Genomic DNA, 16384 nt, shown 5'->3' with positions numbered 1-16384 from the left:
CTATTCCTTTTTTTTTTTGGTGTATTGATTAGTTAGACATGGCTGCTCGATTTGAAGCAATTTTCCCCTGCACATATTGGAATCAATCCGGTTTTACTTCCTTCACCCATCAGTGTGACGTAGTTACTATATTAAGCTTTCCTAATATCGACAATTATCCCTCCCTCTGCCCCCCCCCCGGGTTATGGTGGATGACTTGCTTAATATAATATTGAATTTTATTTCCAACGTAGCATTTGCATACTTTAATATAGTCTCTTTGCCATGTTTAATATCAGGCTTATTTTGCTTTGTAGGATGAATTGGAGAGCTCTCCATCTTTTGCTCAGCCATGGAATAGCTCAACATTATTAGTATTATCAAATTTGAAATAATTACCTGGCAAAAACACTTGGGGCCAGTATCTTCTTTAGGTAGAGGGGGTATTGCTTTGATAATGATCGTAAATTTTTTCTCAATTGGCAACATAATCATTTTCAGAAAAGCATTCATGTAAAACTGAGATTTTCAAATTTGAGTCTATTGTGCATATTTTTATTTTTAAAAATCTGTCTATTGCAATGTCCCCTTTCTCATTCCTATTATTTTTTTTTCTGTCTTGTATTTCTCACATAGATTTGCCAGAGGTTAGTCTACTTTATTGTTTGTTTAAAAACAGAATCAGCTCTTGGACAGCTGTGCTAATTTCACTGTGTTTCTGTTTCCTAATTCATTTATTTCTGCCTTTATCTTTACTATTTTTTTTTCCTGTTTTCCTTAGGGGCTGTTTTTTATTCTTTTTTTTTTCCCCCTAAGATCTCAGGCTGAATGCTTGATTTATTCTTTTTCTCTCTCCCTTTTTAAAAATAAAAGCTTTAAGGCTATGAGAATAGCGCCAGCTGTCGCCCATAGGTTTGGTTATATGGCATTCTGGTTTTCAATGCTTTCTAAATATTTGTCACTATATATTTTATTTCTTCCTTGACCCAGTAGCCATTTAGGAGAGTGTTTTAAATTTTTTCAAGTGGTTGGGTTTTAGTTTTCGTCTGTTTAAATTTATAATATTTTTGGTTTACTGCCTGCTGATCAAAGGGCCTCCCGGATTGGCACAATTTCTGTTTTGGGTAGAACGTGCGTTCTTACAGTTGGTTACCGGTGGCTGACAGAAATGTTTGCAAAGCATAAGCTCGCTTGCAAAGCCCCAAGTGCTTTTTAAAAGTGTTTGCTTGCCATAATGTTCTGTCAAACAAAAAATAAAAAAAAATACCAAGTTCAGTGTGCTCATTACCATGTTTAAAATACAGTATATTTACATATGTGCATCAAAAAATTCCGAGGAAATAGGTAAAGGGACGAAACAGTGTTGGTGAGATTATGGGCAATTTCCAGTCTCTTTACATTTTTCTGTATTTTCAATTTTTCTATAGAAGCATGAGATTTACTACTTTATTAATAAGATTTCTTTAAATGTTTATTTGCCTAAGGCTTGGGAACAGACAGACTCTGCCCCGAGCTCTGTCTTTGCAGATTCTCCCTGGCCAGAGAGTTAAGGAAGCCACCAAGAACTTGAACAATAACTGGATTTGGACCCAAAACAGCGCTGACAACCTGACCCTGTGAGGAGCCCATAGTCACTTGGACCCTGAAGGAGGAAATTCATTCCCAGGGGTGCACCTAGGAGAACGCCCTCATCCCTTCATGCTCCTCACCCTCACCCCCCCACACACACACACACATACACACCCCATTACTGTGACGGCAGAGTTTTCCTTCAAAGAGAAAAATAGTGAAATCCAACTATTGCGAATGACCTGTGTGGACTTTTATTTTCTTTCTTCCTCAACGTGATCGGAGGCACACTCAAAAACGCCTGCATTTTCGACCCAAGGTCAATTGCCAGGGCCTGTGCTCTTGTTAACACATCCGATACCTCTCGGGCGGAGGGCTTGCTGGGGACACAGACCATGTTGCTCCCCTTTATGTCACCGTTTACCCCATACTAGTGCTTGGTGTTTGCTGATTGAATAAAGGAATAAAGAAATGACTAAAGGACATTTGTCAGCAAAAGGGGGATTCAGAACAATGGCGCGGGGCCTCTCCCCTGACTTCATAAGTAATAATGGAAACATGGAGTATTACACAGCACAAAGCACTGCTATGAAAAGTGGGCCCATGAACCCATGTCACAGGCCGGGAAACCAAGGCTCAGATGGGAGGTCTGTGCCCGCCAAGGCTAGGGGATGGCAGCCAAGATGGGAAGCCATGGCTCCGACCCTGAGTCTGGGCCCACTTCTGTGGGGGGCGATTTTTTATATCCCCTCCTGCCTGTGGGAAAAGGGGCAGCTCTGTGTTTCTGTGCTTGGTGCACTTTTTGTCCTACAGGGCTCCCCAAGGCCAAGAAGGTGCCAGGTCAGAAGTTGGCACACACACGGGGGCAAACATTTGTCCGCCTCAGGCCACCAGACCCGAGACCCTCACCCTGGGACCCAACACTCCCAATAGAGCTAACAGCAGTATCACATCCTCTTACCAGACACCAAAGTTGCCCACCACTTATGCCCTCGGTGGGTCCAACACCATTAAAATATTTCCCCCAAATCTTAATTGACTAAGAAGCAAAGTGACAAGTTTCATTGGAATCTAAGGTTGCAGAGTGGGATCTGTAATCTCGTATCACAAATGGGGGCGGGAGACTGTGGGACGGGGATAGACCACTCAGGGAAGAGAGGCAGGACCCAGCAGATAAGAGATCTCATCCACCAGACAGATAACGGGGCTAAAATGACAAAGCATCTAGAAGCCGTCCTCGCTGGTGTGTTGAGAGAAGGGAAGAGCATATTAAATTTTAAACAAAGCCCACCCCAGGGGAACCTCCAACCTCCCTCCTCCAGCCCACGCCTCTCATTTCCAGCACATGAGTCGTCTGGTTCATAGAAACCAAACCGTCCCTCATCTCAAGGGGCTGGGTTTTGTGTTTTTGTTGTTTGTAACCCAACGGGCAGCAGCTGGCACGCTGTGCCTCTGGGGGTGGGGTGGGGTGGGGAGGCAGCTCGGGCCTCCATGAGCCCATGGCCTTCCCACCAGGCCTGAGAAAGCAGGATTGGCTGGGACTGGGTCTTGGCTGGGACTCGACCACCTGGACAGGATGGTGATGGGGGCCAGGAGCCAGAGCAAAGCAGATGGGCTTGGATGAGTCAGGTCTGGAAGGTGGGCACCAGTCTAGGTGTCACCAGGAGTGCAGAGGGAAGAAAGAAGCTAAGAAGTAGCGAAGTTCCTCAGAGGCCTCACTCAGTACCATGAAGAATGCGCTGGCGTGAAGAGGAAGATAGCAAAGGAGGGAGAGCGAGTGAGGAATGGAACAGGAAGACCCGATTTAGCCTAAGCAAAGGTTACTTCTTCCGTAATTCCATCAAACCGCCCTCCTGTGCCCCCACTTCCCCAAGGCCATGATTGAGGAATTGGGCTGCAAGCGCTGAAGGTCTGGGCAGGCAGGACCTAGGGGAGAGTCTGAGGTCTGCACAGGAAATCCCCCATCCCCGCAGCACCCTGTACAAACACCAACCCCGCCAGGGAGAACCAGTTCTGGTCTCTGGAGGAAGGGCAGAATGCTTGTTTCGTGAGCATCCTTTTGGAGGAAAGGCTAGCCTAAGCTCCCCGAGAGGCTCCGGAATCCTTGAAGCCAGCTCCACCCCAGGCACCCTAAGGATAGCACCTCGAGATTTCTCTCCCCAGCTGCCTGCAGTCAGAAGAGGCCAGAAAGGCCTCCCGCCTCAGTCCTCCGGTTCCCCTGCACACAAAGGGCAGTTATGGGGCATTTTCCTTCCCAGGTCAGCTGTGTGCTGGGTCCCTCAGGCCTTTCCCCGGCCAGTCACTCTTAACCCACATGAGTGAAACATTTGGAAAATGATGTCTTAAAAATGCACGACCAGGTTTTAAAAGAATAAGACCTTGGTATTCACCTAAAAGGTACAAAAAATACTATGCAACGTTTCTGGAGGGCAATTTAACCCTCTAAATCCAGAGCCTCTAGAATATGTCCTTGGCCCGGTGGTTCCCTTCTAGAAATCTATCAAGGTTGTGGGCAAAAGCGCCCAAGGATGTCCACCACAGAGCTCTTGATAAGAGAGAACGAGATGAAACGACTTAAATGTGGGAGATTGCTTAAATATAGTATTATGGCCCATCTGTTCAAAAGAACACCAAGCAACCCTTTAAAGCGACTTGGAGGAGAATGTTTAATCCAGTGGAAATTTTAATAACACACATTGTTAAGTAAAAGCAAAACAAAAAGAAAGAAGTAACAAGATGGTATATCCAGGATGATTTCATTTTTTAAATTAAAAAAGGTGTGTTGGCAGTATACATAATATACTAAAATATTAATAATTATGGGTGTTTTTAATTTTTTCTTTTTGCTTGTTTCCTAAATTTTCTGCAACAATCATAAATCTCTTCGTAACAAGAGAAAAAAAAATCAATGAAAGCTATTTTCTAAAAAACAAAAGGAAGAGATCCAAGATCCAAGAGACTGTTCACTTCTTGGGCATGCAAATCTGAACGGGATTGAAAAAAAAACCACAACAACAAAAAACTGGACACAGACATCTCAAAACCACCTAAGACTATTGGCAAGGACCAAGAGGTTGTTTCGTGACGCGAAAGTGAGATCCTTCGGAAGTTCCTAGTGCATACAGGGAGGGTGAAGCTCCTAGCAGGGGGTCAAGTCCCCCAGGACACCCAGGACCCAAATTTCTGTCCAGACCCTTCTAGTAGCTGCCACTGAGACACAGAGACGGGAGCCAGCGGAGGGGCTGAGGTGCGAAAAGGCAAAACAAATGTGACTTTTGTCCTTGATCAAGGAAAGGACAATGGCCCATCTCTTCTGAGTATGAATTCAAAGGGGAGAAAAAAAAAAAAAAGAGGCCAGGTCCAGAGCTGAGATTGATAATCCACCTGGCGACAGGGAATGAATTTTTATAACTAAGGCATAAAAGGCCCCAAAATAGGGGGTTGGAAGAGAAATTCTGACAAGTCCTCCAACTGAAGCAAAAGAACTCAGCTGATCTGACTCAGAAGTTTCCAGGATAACCAACTAGAACACCAGGCAACGACAGAACGGACCGAGCAGGAGGGTGATCAGATATTTAGGGGTGTACCATTTACAGAAGCTGGCTTGTGTGTACGAGAGGACTGAGAGCCCAAGGAAGGAAAAATTCCACAGGGCATGGAATTAAGTATTCAAGTGTCAGGAAAACCCAAGGAGCAACAGGAGACATCTTAATTTCTCCAGTCCTCTTTACGGTCAAAAGCTGCAGTCTATGCTCCAATATCAAAATCCATCCCCGTGGGACACGGTCATTGGGTGCCTCCCATCCATTCGTGCATTTAGCGAATAGCTGGGTGCAAACTTTACCAGGGGACAGCTCTTTGACATTCAAGTACTTCCACTTTCATTGGCCAAACAAATCAAAGCAGATGGGGGTGGGGGTCGTTAGGGTGCTTTCCTGGTAAAGATGCCAGTAGCACAGTGGCCGAGTGTTGGACAGGCCAACTCAGGCCCAGGGATCCTCATGACCTCCCAGCCCCACGAGCTTTCTCCTTCCTTCACCCCAAAGGCCCCTGCTTCTTAAGAGATGATGACGCCAACTTAGAAAATAAATGTGACACTGCACACGAGGACAGGTGGTGCTAGATGGTTTTGTATCTCTTAAAGACATCAGACTCTTCCCCAGGGTGAAGCTGTGTCCTATAAATTACAGCCTCATATTATATATGGCCAACACCTTCAGTTTTGTTCTCAATACAGCATTTTGCTGCAGCAAAGCGGAAGCAGTCAACACCCTACTTTGAAAACAGCACAGGTGTTTCTGTGAGACAAAAAAACAACAATCCTAAAACACAAAAAAAGCACCCCTTCCTCCCTTTAATTAAAGAGATCCCATCTGATTGCACCTCTGGATAGAAAAATAGAAACAGTTATTCTTCCAGAATCTTCCAAGTACCAGTGCCTTGAGCCCTGAAAAGTTCTTGCTATGCAACAATGTGAAGGCACCAGGAAGCGGTCCCTCGACACCTGGCAGCAGCTGGCACCTACCTGAGGCCAGTTCACAGGTAGTAATAAAAGCTCCCTTGAAATAATGTTAAGGTTTAGGCTCTCTGATAAAAGCTGGGAACTTCAAAGGGAGGACTGCAAAGCTCATCCCTAAAGCTCTTCCTAAAGCGTCTGATGTGGCTGCCTGGGTTCTGGGCTGGCTCGACCACCTACTGCCTGAGCTTTGCCCTGTAGGTACGTGTGAGCCAGCAAGCCAGCTGGAGGAAGTGAGACAGAACTTGACACTCACTTCCTTGGGAGGGATGGGTGTAGGTAGGCCTCGGTGTATAGCCATTGGTCCTTGGCCATAAGATGTCAGTTAAAAATAAAGGAAACAAGAACACAACTGATCTACAGAGATGAGCCCAATGGTTCTGAAGCGAGAGCGGGATTCGTTGCCAGGTCCCAAGGCCTTTCCATGAACTGGGCATTCCAGACTTCAGAGCTTCAGTTTCTCGGTCTACAGAAATGGTAACCCCGCTCCGCGAAGTGACTAAAATAGACTGTGTGAAAACAGGGCAAGGGTGAGACCCTTCTTCCCTCCCTCCCACCTTCCTACCTTTCCACCCTAACCTCCTTTCGTTCTTCAGTAATAATTTTTTACTAGATAGTATATGCACAAGGCACAAAATTCAAAACGTAGAGAAAGGGTGAAAGGTCAGCCCCTGCTATGGGAAACCACTGCTGCTGGTCTCCTAGGTATCTTGGTGGAGCTACTGCAGAGCCAGGCATCGGTCCCTTACTTTCTCACTTCAGGGACCACATAAGTCCATAGGGGGCTTTCACATTCCATTTTACAGAATTTCATTGTATGGTTATAGAATAATGTATTCACCGATTCTCTACCGATACAACAAAACATCTTGAAAAATGCATCATTTCACATGGCTGCAACACATCTGTGAGAGGAATTCCCAGAATTACTTATGCAGTTTTAATTTTAATGAGTATTGTCAAAAATCCTCTCTACACAGGTTGTACCAATTGACACTATATCAACCATTATGAGAGTATCTGTTCCCACTGTCGCTTCTCCACAGTAGAGTTAACTTGCATTGCTGTTATTATTCATGGGCTGAACACATACATTCTTATATTGTTATAAACCATTTATATTTCCTTTTCTGTAAACCGCCCGTGTTCTTGGCCCATTTAAAAAATCGGGTCACTGGTCTTTTTCTTATTGATTTGTAGGAGCTCTTTAGATATTAAGGAAATTAGCTCTTTCTCTGATATGTTACAAAAACCTTTTCTTATTTTTGAGAACTTGGAGACTCATAGACTCTGCTTATGATGATTCTGCCACACAGCAATTATTTACTCATGTAGGGTCAAATATATTAGTCTTTTATGGCTTCCGGGTGTTAAGTCATATTTAGTATTTTCCTGAGTTCATTACATATATATATATATATATAATCATCTTTAACTTATTTTGTGATAATGTGCTCATTTTTTATTTAGACAGCCATCAAGTTGTCTCAGGTCACACATTTTTAAATGCCATCTCTATTTCACATTAATTTACCTTTGAGTCCCCCTTCCCTTTCCTCTTCCAAATCATGCCCAGTTACCTCAGAATCATGCTCTTTCTCTCCATGTCCCTCCCATTCCTTCATTCCATCTGTGAGCCAAGACAGTCCTACAACTTACGCTGAATCTCAGTATCTTAGAGCAAGTGGAGATCTCAGCAGTATCCCTTCATTTTATAGCTAAAGACACTGAGATCCAAAGAAGGGAACTGGACTTGTCCCAGATCATGGGGCAGGTTAGTGCTTGTGATTTTTTTTTATTACTATTCAAGAAGAAAAGTATTGACTTTGGCATAAATTCTGTTCAATCAATAGATATCTATTAAACAACTGCTCTGCCCAACAGTGAGTTGGGCACTGGGCTCCAGAAATAAACGACACAGCTCTGAGCTTTCACGAAGGTCAGGGTCCAGCGTAGGGTCTGAACATACACACCTACAGACGAAGAGGTAAGGCAACAGTGGCCAACGAATATGGAAGATTGGGGTAATTCTGCAAGGGGTGGCATGGGAAAGGCCCAGAAGATACATAGTTTTTAATGGGGCCTGGCATGACTAGGACTTTGTCCAGATATGGAGAGAAGGCATTTGGCAACAAGGGAACAATGGGCCAAAGCAGGGTGTCTAATGGTATATAATCAGGAAGGAAGAAATCTGGCTTAGTGTTGGCTGTGGATGGAGGCCTTCAAAACTGCAAGCTAAGAATTATAAATAAATGGACCCCTGTGTAGGGCCTTCAGGTGTCTGGTGGAAGACAACATATCCTCCCTGGGAGAATGTCCTCTCATCCCATAGCTCAAAGAATTCTCAGAGAGAACTCTAATAGATATCAGCTCACTATCGGAAAATCACGAAACACATGAGGAAGCAAGCACTCATGAGTGGGAATCAGCAGAAGTACCAAACGACAGAACTAAACCTGCAAATACTTCACATGCTGGAATTATTGGATACGGAATACAAAATAAGTATGTTTAATGTGATGAAGGAAATACAATGAGGAATTAAAGACATAAATAAGGAATAAGAGCTTATTTAAAAAATAGAAAATTGGGCATACTTGAAAAGGATAAAAGAGAAGCACAGAAATAAAAAATATAATCATCCAAATGAAAAACTCAAAGGATGAGTATCAAAAATATTAACTGAATGGATTAAAACACATCAAATATATTAAAACTTGTGAGTTAATATAGATCTTAAAAATGCCTCACAGAAGGGCTACACAGGAGATTAGAGATATCTAAAGAGAGAATTAGTGAACTGGAAGACAAATAAAAAATTACTCAGGAAACATCACAAAAAACTAAAAGATTGAAATTGAAAAAGACATTGAGAGACGTAAAGGACGGAATAAGATCTAACATACATCAGAAATAAATGTATAGAACATCAAAAATAACATTCAATTTGTAGAATTAAAGAAGATGCAACTAATCCACTTTATGGCAACTGAACACGAGCAGGGACAACAGTGACTTTATATAAAGCATTCCAGGGTCCTTGCTTTGCTTGAAAAAAGATATATACACACCAAATGACTTCAAACCCTTATGCCGTTTGCATGCATCAAAAGAACAGAAATAGTGTATAAGTTCCAAAGCAGTACAGAGAAAAAAATGGAGGGAGGGAAAAGAAAACAACTTTCAATCAATTTAAAAGAATGAACAGAGAGGAAAGATTCAGAAAAAGAAGAACCAGAAAGCACGAAATAAGATGGCGGAAAGAAATCCATATATATGCAGAGCTGTAACAAATGTAAAACCCAGTTCTAAGCTGCTTACAGGCGACAAGAACTGGGATATAGGCCAAGAGTCCTCACCACGCAGGCTGAAACCATACACACGGAAGGGAAGCGACTACCAAAGTGTAGCCAGGAGAGAAGGGAGTAGAAAAAAACAGCAGCATCAAGAGGTCTGAGGCGGACCCAGAGTGCCGAGCCAGAATTCACTGGGGGCAAGACGCTCATGACATACTTGCCACAGAGAAGTCAGGGAAGTGGAGGCCACCAAATGGGCCATGGGGTGTGATCAGGGGGTGGCTTGGGCTTCTGGGAGAGCAGGTCAGCGTGGGGGGTGAAATACGCCCTGCCGTTTTGGAGCTGGAGAGGAGACGGGAAGAAAGGAAGTAGGGACAGACAGGGTGGACTCTTCTTTGTGAAGTCCTAGGGTGCAGAGAAGTGATGTGGGAGGGGGCTGGGGAGAAGAAGGGCCAAAGGAGAGGGAGACAGGTGTGTCCATAGCTGTAGTGGGGAAACGGGGCACAGGAGGATATGGGGTGCTCAGTCCTACGGAGGTGGCCAGGGCAGAACGTGCGAATGAGGGCTGGGGCTGATGACAGGTGTGTGACCCAGGAGAGTAGGCACAGGTTTCCCAGCTTAGGGCAAGGGTGGGCAGGGCTGCTTCAAGGAGGGCTGTGCAGTGGGGGGATAGGAACAGTTCAGAATTTCAGAGGTGACCTGCTCCCGGGTAATGCCAAGTCCACAGTGGTCTTGTGGTCTGTAGCTAGTGAACGGATGGGAGGTGAGGCTGTGGGTCTGGGAGGTCCCCAGATCGATGTGACAGGGTGGCACCACCAGCCTCCAAAGGGTGCCTGATGCTTATTGAGAGGCCGGCTCAGACATGGTCCTTGTGAGGACACTCTGATGGGGCGCATAAAACAACCACTAAAGTTTGGCAACTGTTTTTTTACCAAACACGTGCCCGACAGACTTCCCATCTGGAGGCCCCTTCCATTTCTGTCCCACTGGGAACAGGATAGGGTCAGGGATGGCATTCAGGCACTGCCCAGAAGACAAAACACACAGAAGCTCAGTTCCGGTATAAAGCTGGAGGGTGGGTATTCCTGCTTTCCGCAGTGATCATTCTTATCTGATTTTGATTTTCTATTTATTTATTACACCCTGTGGGGGAGGGAAGGAAGAAAGTGAAGGCAGTCGGGCGGCAATGTGATCCCTTATTCTCAGCTTCCGACTGCACTGAAAATCCTCACATTTCCAATAGTTTTCTCAGTATTCCCCCCCCACACACACACACACAATAGAGCATATATATTTAATATCAGAAACTCCTTTAGGATGATGGTAGCAGAAGGCAGAACTAACCCCGTTTCAGAGGTCAACCCACTTCTAATAGTCCTTTCACTCCATTTAAAAATATATAGATTTTAAAGATAATACATACTGATAAAAATTCAAATAGCACAGAAATGAATAAAAGAGAAGACAAAAGGCCTCTGTACTTGGGGTAAGGCACTAGGGATGGGGGAAGGGTCAGGTCTGTGAGCTACACACATTAATTAGTAAGTAATAAAAACCAGTTATTTTACTTTTCGAAGCTGCTGATTCGACATACATTTGGCTCTGCTTTGGACTCTAACCTTCTTTAATCCCTTCTCAGAATCTACCCCAATTTCCTCCTACCACTTCACCCCCTCACCCCCCACCCCCCCTTATTTGGCAGTGTAATTCTTCAAGCACCTTCTAACCCAGCGGTTCTCAACCTGTGGGTCGCGACCGCTTTGGGGGTCAAACGACCCTTTCACAGGGGTCGCCTAAGACCATCGGAAAACAAAAAGATATTTACATGATGATTCATAACAGTAGCAAAATTACAGTTATAGCATAGCAATGAAAATAATTTTATGGTTTGGGGGGTCACCACAACATGAGGAACCGTATTAAGGGGTCGCGGCATTAGGAAGGTTGAGAACCGCTGTTCTAACCAATTGTAGAATTTTTAATTTCACTTGCAGAACTGCAGCAGTCTTGTTTCTTCATTTATTTTTTTTTCTTTGCAAACAAGCGTGAGTTGGGCCCAATAGTGACACAGGCTCTCACGGGCTACCCTGACAACTTGGTGCTATTCATACCATGTTTCCTTGGGAAAATCCTTTCTGTTTTACACACGAACCATTGGGAGACGCTTGCATCAAGTGGGGGTCTCTGTAATTTCAATTTCTGTTCTATCCAAAAGTGCTTCCCCCTGGGCCCACCTGCCCTGTTACTAACATAGGCTCTGACAGCAGGGACCCTGGGGCCTGACTGCCTGGGTGCCATCCTGGTTCTGATGCTTACTATGTGTATGACTTCTAGAAAGTTACTCAATGTAAATGAGCTAATAGAGGGAAAGTGCTTAAAATAGTGCCTGGCACACAGTACATGCTGTATGATAAAAGAGCTGGGGGAGATTAATCAAGAAAAGCACTGGCCCCTAGTTCTGGAAGGCTGGTGAGGCTGGCAAAAGCTGTGGGTCTTCTCAGAAAAGTACACACACACCTAACCCCTGCACAGCTGCAAGTGCCACTGAAGCCCACACACATATTGCAGGGCTCAAGGACCCCTGGTTTCAGCCCTCGAGTCCTTTCTACAGTGACTGGTGTGAGGATCTCAGGGACGAAACTCCGTTGGCAATTCTTTAAGTATTATGTTCACATGCATGGAACTGCTGAGCAGGCGCCACCTCCCGCCCTTGTTTTCGGTTCTACTTTTGACAGAAATGTTATATACCTTTCTTCCCCAAGGCCCCCTTGACCCTGGCCAGTTTTCTTCTCTCTTCAGACCAAATCCTCCTGGGTTGCCTTAACACAATCTCTCTGTGTGCAACAAAATTCCACACGTTTTTTTGTGAATTATTCTGATCCTTCCCCAAAGCTCTGATGCTCTGGCTCCTCTTCAGCGCTTCCCGAAGTCATCCCAGAGCATGGACTAGAGGTGGCACCTCCGAGGTGGATGCTGGGTAAGAAAGCCCAGGGCCTCAGTAAATTTGGAGGCTGCACAAAGCAGCAAAAACCAAAGATCAGAGAAGCCAGAAGGAACTTGTGGGTTGATCTAATTCTCTGGTTACCCTGTCACCCAACTCATTCCCAGCAAAGCCAAGAACCTCCCAGTTCAGTACTTTGATTCCATCAGCATTTCTCAGGCTTTACCCTGCGCCTGAATCCTGTTCAAATGCAGACTCAGCAGGTCTACCAAGGGGCCTGAGAATCTGCATTTCTAAGAAGCTCCCAGAGCACGGTGATAATGCTGCTGTTCGGATCACACAGGGTGACAAAGGTTTACATCAAGGTTCATGGACTGTCCCCACCCTGGTTTAAGCCTCGTCACCCACGCTTCATGTAGCTGTTTAAATGCCCTTTCTTCGGGAACACCTCCCTTCCCTGTCCTCTCTGATCATCATCTCCCTTGGCCTCTGTATTTTTTCCTTTGAAGCATCTGTAACAACTGTAATTAAAGAGTATTTGTGTGATTATTAATGTCTGTCTCCCAGGGAGACTGCAAGCTCCACGAGGACGGGACTAGCTCAGCAACTGGTAAATCACACACTGTCAATAAAAGGGTAGTATTGTGTGGTCTGGACCAGCATCCTGGAATAGGAAGGTAAGGTTTATACACACAGGAAAACACTTTCTGGAGGCCTCAAGGACAACATCGAGCTTTAAAATCACTACCGCTTTCAATTACATGCCAACCATAATTTAAGTTAAAAAGCATACTTAAGAAAAACAACAAAAAAAACCCGGATCTCCTAAATCTTTATCAAGTGCAAAATAGTCCCGATCTGGTCCTAGCCACTCTGCTTGGGGAACAGGTAAGCTCCCCCAAATAAGCATCCCCTTAAAGCCTTCATTGGGTAAATGGTCTTTGGGTACTGTGAGAAACCTGGCAAAGGAAGCAGAGGGCACCCTCCCTGACCAGCCTCCCTCCCCTGCAGACCAACAATTGCTTTTCCAGTTTCCCTGCTGCCATCCTTTCGATGAAGCCCAGAGTGCACAGCTCCTCAACGTCATGCTAGGGAAGCAAAGTTTGATGTCCATCTGTCTGGGTTCAGATCCCAGCTCTGTGCCCCTGGATGAGTTACTTAACTCCCTATGCTCCGGTTTCCCAATCTGCCAAATGGGAATAACAACATAGCAGCAGCTAGCACCTGTGAGGACTAAGGGAGGTGACGTTCATAAAGCACTTAGCCAAGCCTGACCCAAGATATATGATTCTTCTTCTTCTTCTCATATTCAGTCCAATTTGAGACCGCCCTATTGTTTTGCACAAGTCTCCACCCAGTGGCTCCACCCTATTCGGGGTTTACTCTTCCAGCCCCTCCTGGCTTACCTGTTGGGAGCTTGTTTGAAGCAATGACTCACTGCAAAACTCTGCAGCTCCCATCAATCACCTCGCTGTCTCTGCCTCCTTGTATCATACGTGGGTTGTTTCTGGGAGGAAAATCTTTTTCCTAATGTCCAGAATATGTATTCAATAAGAATTTATCGAGGGCCCTCTATGTGCCAGGCCCTGTTCTAGGCACAGGGGCTTAGCCATGAACAAAGAAAGAGCTGACATTGTAGGAGGAGATCTAATCCACAAAGAGAGGTCAATTCAGGTCTCTGGTCCTTATTACATCCCATCGTCTCCCCAGACCACTCCTAAATAAATCACGAGTGCAAAGCATGAAGAAAGTATTCCAGATCAAAAGGGCTAAGTGTGACTTGGGAACGCCCCGACAACTAAGTGCTGGCCCACTGAACAGGTGGACTGTGAAGAAGTCCATGTTAAAAGGACCAGAAGCACCCAGTCCCCCTAGCAGTCACACCGGCCCGTCAAATCCTCTAGGACAGTTTGTGTAACACTGCTGAAAACTAAGGCGCTCCATTTACCTGTCTCCGGCACGTAGCATAAGCCCATGGTTTCATGTTCTCACAACCACGTTCCTTGGCCAGAGCTTGATTCGGGCTTCCCAGCTGGAATAGAGGCAGCGGCCGTATGGCAAGAGCACTGGGAATGGACTCTGAAAGCTCAGGTTCCAGGGCTGACTCTGCCACTTGCTGTGGGACCCCAGACACGGAGCTTGTCCCATGCCTCTGTTTCTTTTAGACAACCTCTAAGGTCCTCTTCCAGCTTTGAAGCCGGAAGGTCTGGGATCAACCACCATTAACATGAGACTGAACAGATTCACACAGATCCCTTATTTCTACAAAACGACCCCTGCTCTGGGATGGGGGGCGGGGGTGAGTAAACAAGCCAGATGAGGAGCCCCGGAGCGGGGGCGGGGGAGGACATACTCTGAGAGACACCGAAGTTCTTCTTTACTTCTTTACTCCCTTCTAACTTCAAACTTGAGCTTTCCAGGCACAACTCCGATAGAAGTTGTACAAAATCTCGGGTGGACCCATTAGTCTCTCTTCCATCAACTCGAAAACCATTCCAGATCTGGCCTGACTCTTTGTCTCTAGACAGCAAGCTTAAAATTAAGTCTCACTGATCAGAATGGAAGTGACCCAAGTATAGAACCAATGTCCTGCAGGCCACACACCACAGGGCAGGGACTCACCCAGGAATCTGCTATGAGGAGAAGAGCAAGCCTCTGCCCCCACTTTAACTCCCTGCACCTCCCTCCATGGGCACACAGGCAACCAAGTGAACCTGGAAGAAAGAACACGTGACCCAAATGTCCAACTCCCCCTACCCAAAAGAGAGCAGCTCCACCACTCTGTCATCACCCAGGAAAGCCAGGTCCCACAGCTCACTGGAGCACTAATGCATCTGGAACTATAGCTGACCAACTAACAGGTCCTGTTCCAAGACTGGCAGGTACCTGGCACAAGGTGACACATGGTCTATGGGCCAGCTGACGAAACCACCAGAAAAGCTCTAGAAAATAACATTCACTTTAAAACAAATGAGAAAGGGACAGTCATACTGATTCTCCAAAATCAAAACCAGACAGGCCGATGGCTTTGATCACAAACACTAAGAATACATTTTCTAACGTCTAGAGACAATTCCGGGTGGTTTTCTTCCCCTCCCACCTGGCCAAGCAGGTCCTTTGAAGGCCCCTGGTGAGGGCAAAACAGGGATGCAGGCCCCCAGGCCCTCTCTTTGGCAGAAATGAACTCTGACGTTTTACTTACACGTGCACAAAGACAGGGCTGAAAGAGTTGCTTCAAAGTTGACTGGGTGACCCCCAAGGGTGCCAAGTCCTTCTCCTCACACCTGTGGGAAAATTTTGTAAATTTCCCAGGAGCCCACTGGAACTGGTGTCCCGTCTAGGTCGATGCCGGCTAAGAGTTTCCATTTTGCACAGAAATAAAGGCGCTGAAGGGGCCCTGAGTAGTTAGGGCTCCCGGCCCGCGGCTCCAGGGAGGGTCAGGGGGATGGTCCCTCACTGGACCGCTGAGATGGGGAAGGACCAGCACTTTGCAGTGTCCCTGAGAAAATGCACCCAGGCTCTGACTGTGCTTTGCAGGAACCATCGTGGAGCTTAGAGAGACATTAATGACCGTTTTGGGTTAGTTAAAATCCACGCAAGCACCTCCCTGGCCTCTTAAATCTTCCCAAACTACACAGACCGGAGGCAAGCAGTGGCAGCGATCATAAAAGTCATCTTAAAAGGCAAGTTGGAAAAAAAAAAACCCGACACGCACTACTTAGCAAGTCCGTGGTTAGGGGGGGCGGTGGCAGAGGGCTGGGATTGTGGGATCTGCGCGCCCAGGGTGGGAAGGCAGGGCTGCCCCGACAGTCCCCGGGCCCCCGCGCCCACCTGGCAGCCTCGGGACCCCTCATCTGACGCCAACGATCACACCGCTCAGCTCCGTCCAATTAGGAAAATGACCGCGAGGAGACGTTGAGAGCGGGTGACGAGTTAGGGGGATTGAGACTCAGGAGGCTGAGGACAGGCCGTGGGGACCCCGCCAGACAGCGAGCGTCTTCAACAGGTCCCGGGCCGGGGGCGCCCCGACGCCGACCCGGCAGGGGTCCCGCGGCGCACGGCCTCCAGTTGCCACCAGGGACC

General features: G+C 46.2%; 1 protein-coding gene across 2 annotated transcripts in view; it reads right to left on the bottom strand.

Moving 5' to 3' along the window:
• The window catches only part of ZNF710 (zinc finger protein 710), a 68411-nt gene that overhangs the window by 35060 nt on the left and 16967 nt on the right, over positions 1-16384 (bottom strand). The window contains exons 1-2 of one of the 2 annotated variants that reach the window (XM_019640021.1): positions 16133-16373; positions 15504-15585 (exon numbers count right to left, since the gene is read on the bottom strand). The exons of the other annotated variant lie outside the window; for it this stretch is intronic. The gene's annotated coding sequence lies outside the window, so the exon portion shown is untranslated. Of the gene's footprint in view, positions 1-15503; positions 15586-16132; positions 16374-16384 lie in introns of those variants that run through there. 2 annotated transcript variants of the gene reach the window in all.

This window comes from Hipposideros armiger, unplaced genomic scaffold (genome assembly GCF_001890085.2).
Source record: "Hipposideros armiger isolate ML-2016 unplaced genomic scaffold, ASM189008v1 scaffold_48, whole genome shotgun sequence".
In the NCBI taxonomy this organism is placed as follows: Eukaryota; Metazoa; Chordata; class Mammalia; order Chiroptera; family Hipposideridae; genus Hipposideros; species Hipposideros armiger.
This window is presented reverse-complemented; position numbering and strand designations above follow the sequence as displayed.